Here is a 12859-nt window from a genome sequence, read left to right as displayed (position 1 = left end):
TATATTGAAATGTCTGTGTCTACTGAGGGTCAAGACACTCAGGGGCATATTTACAAGCTCCTGTTAGCTGCCGGAAATTCACTTTCGGTGAAGGTCCGGCGGCTCACACTGCAGGGCCATATCGACAAGGTCATTTAAAGCCACCCTACGTGGATTTTATCATGGCCTAGTAGATATGGACTGAGGCAATGCAGCTAAAGTTGCTGTGTTGCTTCACCCTGCAATAAGAAGGCGTGCCATGGGCATTATGGTGGGTGTTCCCACGTATCACCCATGGTATTGACTTACAAGAATTAATAAACCTGGGAATACGTCAAAAGGCTACACCTCCTAGGGGAGGTGTAAGTGAGACGCAAAGAGGAGAAATACCTTAATTTCTTCTCGCTTTTCCTTTTTCTATGTGTGCTGCATTCTTCAGCACACATAGAGGAAAAACGCCTCTCGTAATTGTTTTTGTGCAGGAAGGTGTCTTTTCCTGCACAAAAAGCAGTCATCCCTGCAATGCAGGCACCCTTGCACCATGGTGCAAGGGTGCTTGCGGAAGCACATGGCAGCCCATTGTGCAGCAGCGCAGGGAAAAGGACAGGCATGCACTTATCTCATAGATTAGCAGAGATGCGACAGCTACTTTGCGTGACAGAAAAACTAACCTTGCGCCACCATGGATGCGCCGCATTTACAATGCGGTGCACCGTGGAGCAAGGATAGACAGATGTGTGACGCATCCTTTGTCGGAAAGGCAATGCATTGTTGAAGTAAAGTCGTAAGCACAACACAACTCCAGCAATGGTCAGGAATGACTATTCCCATCATGCTGCATCACTCCTTACACCTGCTTCGAGCAGGCGCAACGTTGTGACACAGTGGTGTCATGAAAGAGACTCAGTGAAATTTTGTAGATTTTACTGTGTCACTTTTACGAGGCTTACTTGCGACGGAACGCCCACCCGGCATACATTACACCTTGGAGCATGTACGCCAGAGTGGTGTTTGGTTTGTTGATGACAGATCTCAAGCAGGGCGTGGTCGTAGTACTTATATTTGCATATTTTCTGTGCAATGCCATCAACTTCTTTTCTTTAGTTTTCTGAGGTAAATTGTCAATTTTAACTTCTGTTAGTACTCTCAGATCTTTCACTCCTTCCCATTTTAATCAAAGTGAATATATAAATTATGACCATAATAAAAGTAGGTGTTACTTAGTCCTAGGGCGTCAAATTACAGCTTTACATGTTAAGAATTTAGCTCTTTACTATTTGTCTAGAAGGTTCCTCTTAAAGAGGAGCCACTTATTCATGCTTAATGAAAGATCTGGATAAAAACTTTTGTTCTTATCTAAACTGAAATGGGTTGCTGAATAGTCATATTGCATTAATTAAATGTTATTATATTCATTTCATTAAGAAGCGTGGTATACATTGAAATATGTTTTGTAGGTATTGCTAACTATGTTAATAAATGGGAGATGTTGCCAGTTGATTTTGTAAACACAAACGAAAACAGCAAGTCTTGTCCTTGTTTGCCGATCTTGCAGAATTTTACCTTATTTTGAAAGCCTGGATTTTTTTAGTCCATGTAACTTCCATTCTAGATTTGCTGCTCAATAGAATGCTTTGTGAGAAAATGTCTCTCCAGGCATATATAAATGATTACAACAAGCTTAAAGTTAAACAAAACAGACTTGCAGAGTGTAAAGTAGTGGGCCCTGGGCCCACTCGTTGAAGGAACAGTGACACTAGTGACATGGGTACTTACCTAACTGACCACAAGTTAGAGCACCTGGTACTTTTTAGGTTCCACCAGCACAGCTGTGCTTGTGAAATCTATTGTTTATATTATAACCTTAAAAAGGGCCTTTCATCCCTAGCCTCTCTTTCCTGGCTTCTGTGCTTGCCACTTACTTTTCCTCCAATCTATTGGTTTTATCATGTTTCCTGCATTTACAAAGGCTTGTTCCTTGTCTGCTTCTCTTATCAGTTTCCGTGGCCAAAATACTTTTAACATCTGCTTTGGTGCCACTCTTTTTAGGTCTCGCCCTGGAATTCGCATCCGAAGGATGCGTCCAGGGCGGAGACTTATAGTCGGCTGACACGGGGGAATGAGGGACACAAAACTGTGACGAGCGTGGATTGAGCTGCGTGCACGCGCGTCAACATTCACGCATGCGCACATCACAGCCACACGCATACACAGCACTCACGCATGCGCACATACACACGCATACACAGGCACACCCCCGTCACCTACACGCATACACAGAGACCCCTCCACACACACCAGCCCCTCTCCTCTCGGCTCCACACACACGCACACGCATTTACACTTACACAGACACGCAGGCACCCAGACAGGCAACCCCCCCCCCTCACACACACGCATACACACAGACTCCAGGACACATACACATACACACACACATGCACGCTCACACACATACACAGTCCGCCGCCGCGCGCGCGCACACAGATGCCCCCCGCCCCCCCCAACAAGGCGACGCCCCACTCACCGGCATCCTCAGTGCAGCGGCTCCCACCGGCAGCAAGACTCTTCTTCCCTTCTTCGGCACCGGGGCGCAGGGTAGGCTCCTGCCTGCTCCGGTGCGCCAAACAATCGCGGCTCTTCCGTGGGAGGCGGGGTAGGCTCCCGCCCTCCTACTTCCGGTTGTCCCGCCCGGCCTGCCTGACTTCCTGGTAGAAGACACGGAATGTTCATGGCAAACAGACAGACAAAAAGTGTCTTAAGAATCTTTCGTGCGCCGGTAAAGTCATCGCGGTGCTGACCAGCAGAGGGAATGCACAAGGTAAGCGGCTCGCAAGGAGGTGGTGGGGGTGTGAGGCGAGGGACGTGATCTCGCTTAATTTAGTTTCGAGTAGAGCCCCCTGCCTCCCTCAACCGTGCCCCCTCCCCCGCTTGAAGGGGCCTGTACTATGCCCCTGGTGCCCATTTGGTTTGTATTGTAAGTTCGCAACTCATTATATAACACACGTTAGAGTTGCTCCCTGAGCCTATTCTTCAGGACATTGACACAGTTTAATTCCCTCACAGGTGGCCCGTGTGTGTGTTAATGTGTGTATATGACGTTGCACCTGTAGTTGTGAATGTACGCACGTCTGACTGGCGCGGAGGTGTGCATGCATACGTGTGCATCTATCTCTGGATGCGGGCAAGAGCAGAAATGTCCTCTCTCTATGTGTGCTTCAGTGGCCAGCCACTACTGCCTCTCCAAAGGACTTGCGGATTGCCTTGTGTTGCGATCAAACTCACTTCCGGATTTCAGTAACGCTAGGTGTTACCTGCGCATTATCAGGCAAGGCCTTTCAAGGGATGAGCTCCGGAGCTCATCTTTCTAACAACACGATCCGGCTGGAGCAGCGGGGACGGCTGAGGTGCTGAGAGGACTCGGTGCATCAGAACACTGATGCTGCAATGCAGGTTTTCTCTGAGCACTTACAGTCACTGTCACAACCGGCTTTCGTTTTCACTGTTAACAGCACATATTTCTTTTACAAGTGGGATTAAAGGAGGTAGGCAGAGGACCGTGTTCAACAAAAAGAGGGGACACGTATTGCATGCAATCCTCCAGAATTGGCACCGCTTTTACAATATACGCGCTGCTGTGATTTGAGGCCCTGTTGAACAGCTCCAACATTCACCAGACATCATTTCCTTCATGTAGAGACATGAAGAATGGCGGAGAGGGAGTTTTGAATATGAGGGACTATGTTAATGTAAAAAGGGCATAAAGTACACCCTGCCGTAATTCTGGTGCAGAGTGACTGCAAATCCTCCAGTGAGCCCACACTGAAGGCCAAGATTTGTCTGTGAGATACGGGAGACTCAGGGGCCCTCTTCAAATTCTGCCTGTGGGCCCCCTCCATTTTGCATTGCGTCATAGAGTGTAATGTGCTGTAGGGCACAAGGCGGCTGTCTGCTGCACATGGTACCTTTGTATATTTTCTTGTCTAGAACCAGATATTCCTTAATACTTCCCGGAAAATCTGTTCTTCTCGGAGGAGCTAGTGTGTCACCGAACAGGATGTGACACAGGGGTATCGGAGCTAGGGGAGTCAGAAACGCTAACATCATGGAAGGGCCTTTAATGGTGCAGGTTTGATGATGGAATACCTTTCTGCTCTTACATTATTTAAGGAAATGTGCTCCCTGTGCTTTCCAGTGAGGAGTGTTGAGTGTCCGGTGTAGTACAGAAAAATGGACATGCATCCTCGGATCAGATTGTGGCAGCTAGACATGCAGCAGAAGTTCGTTGTCACTCGCTTCCATTTCTGCACATTCAAGCACCTTGGACCGGAAAACGTACGCTTGTCCCTAATGTAACAAGCGCGAGGCCAGGTGCTGCAGCAACATTACAGTACTCCATTGCCGTGGGCCCAGAGCCATGAACTAGGTTTAAACCTTCTCTAATCTCAGTTCCTTCGTTAATCAGATGCACCGACCAGAGCCGTAGCCTCCATTAGCGCAGCAGGAGCATTGGTGCCGGGGTTCAGAGGCTCTATGTAGACACCCAAACACACACACACGGAGTGACAGTGAGTGCGAAGTGACAGTGAGTGCGGAGTGACAGTGAGTGCAGAGTGACAGTGAGTGCAGAGTGACAGTGAGTGCAGAGTGACAGTGAGTGCAGAGTGACAGTGAGTGCAGAGTGACAGTGAGTGCAGAGTGCGTGCAGAGTGACAGTGAGTGCAGAGTGACAGTGAGTGCAGAGTGACAGTGAGTGCAGAGTGACAGTGAGTGCAAAGTGACAGTGAGTGCAGAGTGACAGTGAGTGCAGAGTGACAGTGAGTGCAGAGTGCGTGCAGAGTGACAGTGAGTGCAGAGTGAGTGCAGAGTGACAGTGAGTGCAGAGTGACAGTGAGTGCAGAGTGACAGTGAGTGCAGAGTGACAGTGAGTGCGGAGTGACAGTGAGTGCAGAGTGCGTGCAGAAACAGTGAGTGCAGAGTGCGTGCAGAGTGACAGTGAGTGCAGAGTGACAGTGAGTGCAGAGTGACAGTGAGTGCAGAGTGACAGTGAGTGCAGAGTGACAGTGAGTGCAGAGTGCGTGCAGAGTGACAGTGAGTGCAGAGTGACAGTGAGTGCAGAGTGAGTGCAGAGTGACAGTGAGTGCAGAGTGACAGTGAGTGCAGAGTGCGTGCAGAAACAGTGAGTGCAGAGTGCGTGCAGAGTGACAGTGAGTGCAGAGTGACAGTGAGTGCGGAGTGACAGTGAGTGCGGAGTGACAGTGAGTGCAGAGTGACAGTGAGTGCGGAGTGACAGTGAGTGCGGAGTGACAGTGAGTGCGGAGTGACAGTGAGTGCAGAGTGACAGTGAGTGCGGAGTGACAGTGAGTGCGAAGTGACAGTGAGTGCGGAGTGACAGTGAGTGCAGAGTGACAGTGAGTGCAGAGTGACAGTGAGTGCAGAGTGACAGTGAGTGCAGAGTGACAGTGAGTGCAGAGTGCGTGCAGAGTGACAGTGAGTGCAGAGTGACAGTGAGTGCAGAGTGACAGTGAGTGCAGAGTGACAGTGAGTGCAGAGTGCGTGCAGAGTGACAGTGAGTGCAGAGTGACAGTGAGTGCAGAGTGACAGTGAGTGCAGAGTGACAGTGAGTGCAGAGTGACAGTGAGTGCAGAGTGCGTGCAGAGTGACAGTGAGTGCAGAGTGACAGTGAGTGCAGAGTGACAGTGAGTGCAGAGTGACAGTGAGTGCAGAGTGAGTGCAGAGTGACAGTGAGTGCAGAGTGACAGTGAGTGCAGAGTGCGTGCAGAGTGACAGTGAGTGCAGAGTGACAGTGAGTGCAGAGTGACAGTGAGTGCAGAGTGACAGTGAGTGCAGAGTGACAGTGAGTGCAGAGTGACAGTGAGTGCAGAGTGAGTGCAGAGTGACAGTGAGTGCAGAGTGAGTGCAGAGTGACAGTGAGTGCAGAGTGACAGTGAGTGCAGAGTGACAGTGAGTGCAGAGTGACAGTGAGTGCAGAGTGACAGTGAGTGCAGAGTGCGTGCAGAGTGACAGTGCGTGCAGAGTGACAGTGAGTGCAGAGTGACAGTGAGTGCAGAGTGACAGTGAGTGCAGAGTGACAGTGAGTGCAGAGTGACAGTGAGTGCAGAGTGAGTGCAGAGTGACAGTGAGTGCAGAGTGAGTGCAGAGTGACAGTGAGTGCAGAGTGAGTGCAGAGTGACAGTGAGTGCAGAGTGACAGTGAGTGCAGAGTGACAGTGAGTGCAGAGTGACAGTGAGTGCAGAGTGACAGTGAGTGCAGAGTGCGTGCAGAGTGACAGTGAGTGCAGAGTGACAGTGAGTGCAGAGTGACAGTGAGTGCAGAGTGACAGTGAGTGCAGAGTGCGTGCAGAGTGACAGTGCGTGCAGAGTGACAGTGCGTGCAGAGTGACAGTGCGTGCAGAGTGACAGTGCGTGCAGAGTGACAGTGAGTGCAGAGTGACAGTGAGTACAGTCACTCAGCACCACCACATTATCAGTCAGAACCACCACAGCATCACTCAGAACCACCACAGCACCACTCAGCACCACCACAGCATCACTCAGCACCACCACAGCACCACCATAGCACCACTCAGCACCACCACTGCATCACTCAGCATCACCACAGCCCCATTCAGCACCACCACAGCATCACTCAGCACCACCACAGCACAAATATGTTCTCTCAATGTTTCAAGCTTTATTACAAATGTCACAAAAAGATGTTAATATTTCACTTCTGTTCTTGGATTTTGTTACAATAAAATACACTGAACATAATCTTCACAAAAGTTATTTACAAAAGTTTAAGCTATTGCCATTATAAATTACAATCACTTTTATTAAGTATTAAAAAAAATTAAAAGCCATTGTTATTTGTAATATCAATACATCTAAGTCACGTAAATACAAATGTTGCATTACAAATGCTATAGGTGTCACATTTGCGAAAGTTATAACTACTGGCATTGTAAATGACAAAGCTATTAATTTAGCTATTTTCAAAACCAACACATAAATGAACGTTTGGTGAATTTCCATTAAAATATTTGACTTTTTTTACTAAGATATTATTATACTGTTTTATGCAAACAAAATTTAGATACTGCATAAATAACTTTAATAAAACATATTTTATATGAAGCTTTTTATGTAAAAAAAATATATAGCATAAAGCAAAAAACAATTGCCATTTACAATGCTAATAGCTCAAACTTAAATAATGCGAGACCTATTGCATTGCAAATGCTTGTTTCAGAAAGTCACCCTCTTTTCTGCTTTTTCGTCTTAGAAAGTATATATATAGCATCTGGAGAAAGTGATTTGCCCAGAATCATAGGATGTTGCGCTGCCGAGACGCAAACAGGGATCAACAGCTCTCGAGTCAGCAGCTCTGGCCACTGCACCACATCCTCTCCACTCCCGTGTTACTTGTCAGGGAGGTCCTTTCTTTGTCCCTAGCGATGAGTGAAGAAAACAGCATTAAATTCATCACACAGTCCAAAGAGATGCATTACCAATGCTTGTATTGACAGGGTCACCTGACTGGTGACGCCTGTGTTGTATGTGTGTGTTTGAAGACAATTCTGCTAGGGAGGGGCAGATACATGACATGTCCAGCAGAACATCTGTCAGAAATTGGATTAATGGTGCATTCTACAACACTTGTTTCATTATATATTGAAATGTCTGTGTCTACTGAGGGTCAAGACACTCAGGGGCATATTTACAAGCTCCTGTTAGCTGCCGGAAATTCACTTTCGGTCACGGTCCGGCGGCTCACACTGCAGGGCCATATCTACAAGGTCATTTAAAGCCACCCTACGTGGATTTTATCATGGCCTTGTAGATATGGACTGAGGCAATGCAGCTAAAGTTGCTGTGTTGCTTCACCCTGCAATAAGAAGGCGTGCCATGGGCATTATGGTGGGTGTTCCCACGTAACGTCCATGGTATTGACTTACAAGAATTAATAATAACCCTGGGAATACGTCAAAAGGCTACACCTCCTAGAAGAGGTGTAAGTGAGACGCAAAGAGGAGAAATACCTTTATTTCTTCTCGCTTTTCCTTTTTCTATGTGTGCTGCATTCTTCAGCACACATAGAGGAAAAACGCCTCTCGTAATTGTTTTTGTGCAGGAAGGTGTCTCTTCCTGCACAAAAACAGTCATCCCTGCAATGCAGGCACCCTTGCACCATGGTGCAAGGCTGCTTGCGTTAGCACATGGCAGCCCATTGTGCAGCAGCGCAGGGAAAAGGACAGGAATGCACTTATCTCATAGATTACTGATTCTGCTGGTCCTTTTCTTTTGACTCAGGGCAGCGCATTAAGATTTTTTGCGGCGCTGCCCTAAGCGCCAAAACCTCATAAATGAGGCCGTTAATTTGAAGAGCTTGGCCACATTTTATAGCTCATTGTCTAAAGTTCCCCTCAAAATTCTCCTCTCCCCCTGCCTTGCGTCTCACGCCTCCACTAAAACATTAAGCGGTATATTTACATGGAAAGTAATTGAGAGCGGCGTTAGCATTCTTGGTTTAATGCCACGCTCCGCCACTTTTGGAAACGCACGACCAAGGTATTTGCAACAATACTCTGCAGCCCTGTGTTTCCACCTGCCCTGCCACAAATTACAGCTGCCTAGCCCCAATGCAGACACCCTTGGACATAGTGCAAAGGTGACTGCCATGGGGGAATGATTGCTTATGTGCAGAAAGGGATACCTTTCTGCACATAAACAATCATGCATGGCGTTTTGTTGTTTTTATGTGTGCTGCATAAAACAGCACACATAGAAACAACAAAAACGAGGTGATATAAAGCATTTCTGCTCATTACTCCATGTAAAGACCAAGGGCCAGACTTACAAGAACTGGCGCATCTCTGCGTATTAGCAGAGATGCGACAGTTACTTTGCGTGACAGAAAAACTAACCTTGCATCACCATGGATGCGCCGCATTTACAATGCGATGCACCGTGGCGCAAGGATAGACAGATGTGTGACGCATCCTTTGTCGGAAAGGCAATGCATTGTTGAAGTCAAGTCGTAAGCACGACACAACTCCAGCAATGGTCAGGAATGACTATTCCCATCATGCTGCGTCACTCCTTACACCTGCTTCAAGCAGGCGCAACGTTGTAACGCAGTGGTGTCATAAAAGTGACTCTGTGAAATTTGGTAGATTTTACTGTGTCACTTTTACGAGGCTTCCTTGTGATGGAACGCCCACCCGGCATACAATAATCCTTGGAGCATGTAAGCCAGAGTGGTGTTTGGTTTGTTAATGACAGATCTCAAGCAGGGCGTGGTCGTAGTACTTATATTTGCATATTTTCTGTGCAATGCCATCAACTTCTTTTCTTTAGTTTTCTGAGGTAAATTGTCAATTTTAACTTCTGTTAGTACTCTCAGATCTTTCTTTCACTCCTTCCCATTTTAATCAAAGTGAATATATAAATTATGACCATAATAAAAATAGGTGTTACTTAGTCCTACGGCGTCAAATTACAACTTTACATGTTTAGAATTTAGCTCTTTACTATTTGTCTAGAAGGTTCCTCTTAAAGAGGAGCCACCTATTCATGGTTAATGAAAGATCTGGATTTAAACTTTTGTTCTTATTTAAACTGAAATGGTTTGCTGAATAGTCATATTGCATTAATTAAATGTTATTATATTCTTTTCATTAAGAAGCGCGGTATGCATTGAAATTTGTTTTGTAGATATTGCTAACTATGTTAATAAATGGGAGATGTTGCCAGTTGATTTTGTAAACACAAACGAAAACAGCCAGTCTTGTCCTTGTTTGCCGATCTTGCACAATTTTACCTTATTTTGAAAGCCTGGGTTTTTTTAGTCCATGTAACCTCCATTCTAGATTTGCTGCTCAATAGAATGCTTTGTGAGAAAATGTCTCTCCAGGCATATATAAATGATAACAACAAGCTTAAAGTTAAACAAAACAGACTTGTAGAGGTAAAGTAGTGGGTCCTGGGCCACACTCGTTCAAGAAACAGTGACACTAGTGACATGGGTACTTACCTAACTGACCACAAGTTAGAGCACCTGGTACTTTTTAGGTTCCACCTGCACAGCTGTGCTTGTGAAATCTATTGTTTATATTATAACCTTAAAAAGGGCCTTTCATCCCTAGCCTCTCTTTCCTGGCTTCTGTGCTTGCCACTTACTTTTCCTCCAATCTATTGGTTTTATCATGTTTCCTGCATTTACAAAGGCTTGTTCCTTGTCTGCTTCTCTTATCAGTTTCCGTGGCCAAAATACTTTTAACATCTGCTTTGGTGCCACTCTTTTTTCAGAAAGTCACCCTCTTTTCTGCTTTTTCGTCTTAGAAAGTATATATATAGCATCTGGAGAAAGTGATTTGCCCAGAATCATAGGATGTTGCGCTGCCGAGACGCAAACAGGGATCACCAGCTCTCGAGTCAGCAGCTCTGGCCACTGCACTACATCCTCTCCACTCCCGTGTTACTTGTCAGGGAGGTCCTTCCTTTGTCCCTAGTGATGAGTGAAGAAAACAGCATTAAATTCATCACACAGTCCAAACAGATGCATTACCAATGCTTGTATTGCAGGGTCACCTGACTGGTGATGCCTGTGTTGTATGTGTGTGTTTGAAGACAATTCTGCTAGGGAGGGGCAGATAAATGACATGTCCAGCAGAACATCTGTCAGAAATTGGATCATTAGTGCATTCTACAACACTTGTTTCATTATATATTGAAATGTCTGTGTCTACTGAGGGTCAAGACACTCAGGGGCATATTTACAAGCTCCTGTTTGCTGCCGAAAATTCACTTTTGGTGACGGTCCGGCGGCTCACACTGCAGGGCCATATCTACAAGGTCATTTAAAGCCACCCTACGTGGATTTTATCATGGCCTAGTAGATATGGACTGAGGCAACGCAGCTAAAGTTGCTGTGTTGCTTCACCCTGCAATAAGAAGGCGTGCCATGGGCATTATGGTGGGTGTTCCCACGTATCACCCATGGTATTGACTTACAAGAATTAATAAACCTGGGAATACGTCACAAGGCTACACCTCCTAGGGGAGGTGTAAGTGAGACGCAAAGAAGAGAAATACCTTAATTTCTTCTCGCTTTTCCTTTTTCTATGTGTGCTGCATTCTTCAGCACACATAGAGGAAAAACGCCTCTCGTAATTGTTTTTGTGCAGGAAGGTGTCTCTTCCTGCACAAAAACAGTCATCTCTGCAATGCAGTCACCCTTGCACCATGGTGCAAGGGTGCTTGCGTTAGCACATGGCAGCCCATTGTGCAGCAGCGCAGGGAAAAGGACAGGAATGCACTTATCTCATAGATTACTGATTCTGCTGGTCCTTTTCTTTTGACTCAGGGCAGCGCATTAAAATTTTTTGCGGCGCTGCCCTAAGCGCCAAAACCACATAAATGAGGCCGTTAATTTGAAGAGCTTGGCCACATTTTATAGCTCATTGTCTAAAGTTCCCCTCAAAATTCTCCTCTCCCCCTGCCTTGCCTCTCACGCCTCCACTAAAACATTAAGCGGTATATTTACATGGAATGAAATTGAGAGCGGCGTTAGCATTCTTGGTTTAATACCACGCTCCGCCACTTTTGGAAACGCACGACCAAGGTATTTGCAACAATACTCTGCAGCCCTGTGTTTCCACCTTCCCTGCCACAAATTACAGCTGCCTAGCCCCAACGCAGGCACCCTTGGACATAGTGCAAAGGTGACTGCTATGGGGGAGTGATTGCTTATGTGCAGAAAGGGATACCTTTCTGCACATAAACAATCATGCATGGCGTTTTGTTGTTTTTATATGTGCTGCATAAAACAGCACACATAGAAACATCAAAAACGAGGTGATATAAAGCATTTCTGCTCATTACTCTATGTAAAGACCAGGGGCCAGACTTACAAGAACTGGCGCATCTCTGCGTATTAGCAGAGATGCGACAGTTACTTTGCGTAACAGAAAAACTAACCTTGCGCCACCATGGATGCGCCGCATTTACAATGCGATGCACCGTGGCGCAAGGATAGACAGATGTGTGACGCATCCTTTGTCGGAAAGGCAATGCATTGTTGAAGTCAAGTCGTAAGCACGACACAACTCCAGCAATGGTCAGGAATGCCTATTCCCATCATGCTGAGTCACTCCTTACACCTGCTTCAAGCAGGCGCAACGTTGTGACGCAGTGGCGTCATAAAAGTGACTCCGTGAAATTTTGTAGATTTTACTGTGTCAATTTTACGAGGCTTCCTTGCGACGGAACGCCCACCCGGCATACATTACACCTTGGAGCATGTACGCCAGAGTGGTGTTTGGTTTGTTGATGACAGATCTCAAGCAGGGCGTGGTCGTAGTACTTATATTTGAATATTTTCTGTGCAATGCCATCAACTTCTTTTCTTTATTTTTCTGAGGTAAATTGTCAATTTTAACTTCTGTTAGTACTCTCAGATCTTTCACTCCTTCCCATTTTAGTCAAAGTGAATATGTAAATTATGACCATAATAAAAGTAGGTGTTACTTAGTCCTACAGCGTGAAATTACAACTTTACATTTTAAGAATTTAGATCTTTACTATTTGTCTAGAAGGTTCCTCTTAAAGAGGAGCCACCTATTCATTGTTAATGAAAGATGTGGATAAAAACTTTTGTTCTTATCTAAACTGAAATGGATTGCTGAATAGTCATATTGCATTAATTAAATGTTAATATATTATTTTCATTAAGAAGCGGGGTATACATTGAAATTTGTTTTGTAGATATTGTTAACTATGTTAATAAATGGGAGATGTTGCCAGTTGATTTTGTAAACACAAACGGAAACAACCAGTCTTGTCCTTGTTTGCCGATCTTGCACAATTTTACCTTATTT

The 12859-nt window shown here is 45.8% G+C and overlaps 3 pseudogenes; all 3 read left to right on the top strand.

Annotated features, from left to right (window-relative positions):
• The first annotated feature begins 1235 nt into the window (after window positions 1–1235).
• Window positions 1236–1290, top strand: LOC147747043 (U7 small nuclear RNA; annotated as a pseudogene).
• Window positions 1291–9494: 8204 nt separating this feature from the next.
• Window positions 9495–9549, top strand: LOC147747042 (U7 small nuclear RNA; annotated as a pseudogene).
• Window positions 9550–12545: 2996 nt separating this feature from the next.
• Window positions 12546–12600, top strand: LOC147747041 (U7 small nuclear RNA; annotated as a pseudogene).
• Window positions 12601–12859: the final 259 nt, after the last annotated feature.

This window comes from Lissotriton vulgaris, chromosome 1_1 (genome assembly GCF_964263255.1).
Source record: "Lissotriton vulgaris chromosome 1_1, aLisVul1.2, whole genome shotgun sequence".
In the NCBI taxonomy this organism is placed as follows: domain Eukaryota; kingdom Metazoa; phylum Chordata; class Amphibia; order Caudata; family Salamandridae; genus Lissotriton; species Lissotriton vulgaris.
This window is presented reverse-complemented; position numbering and strand designations above follow the sequence as displayed.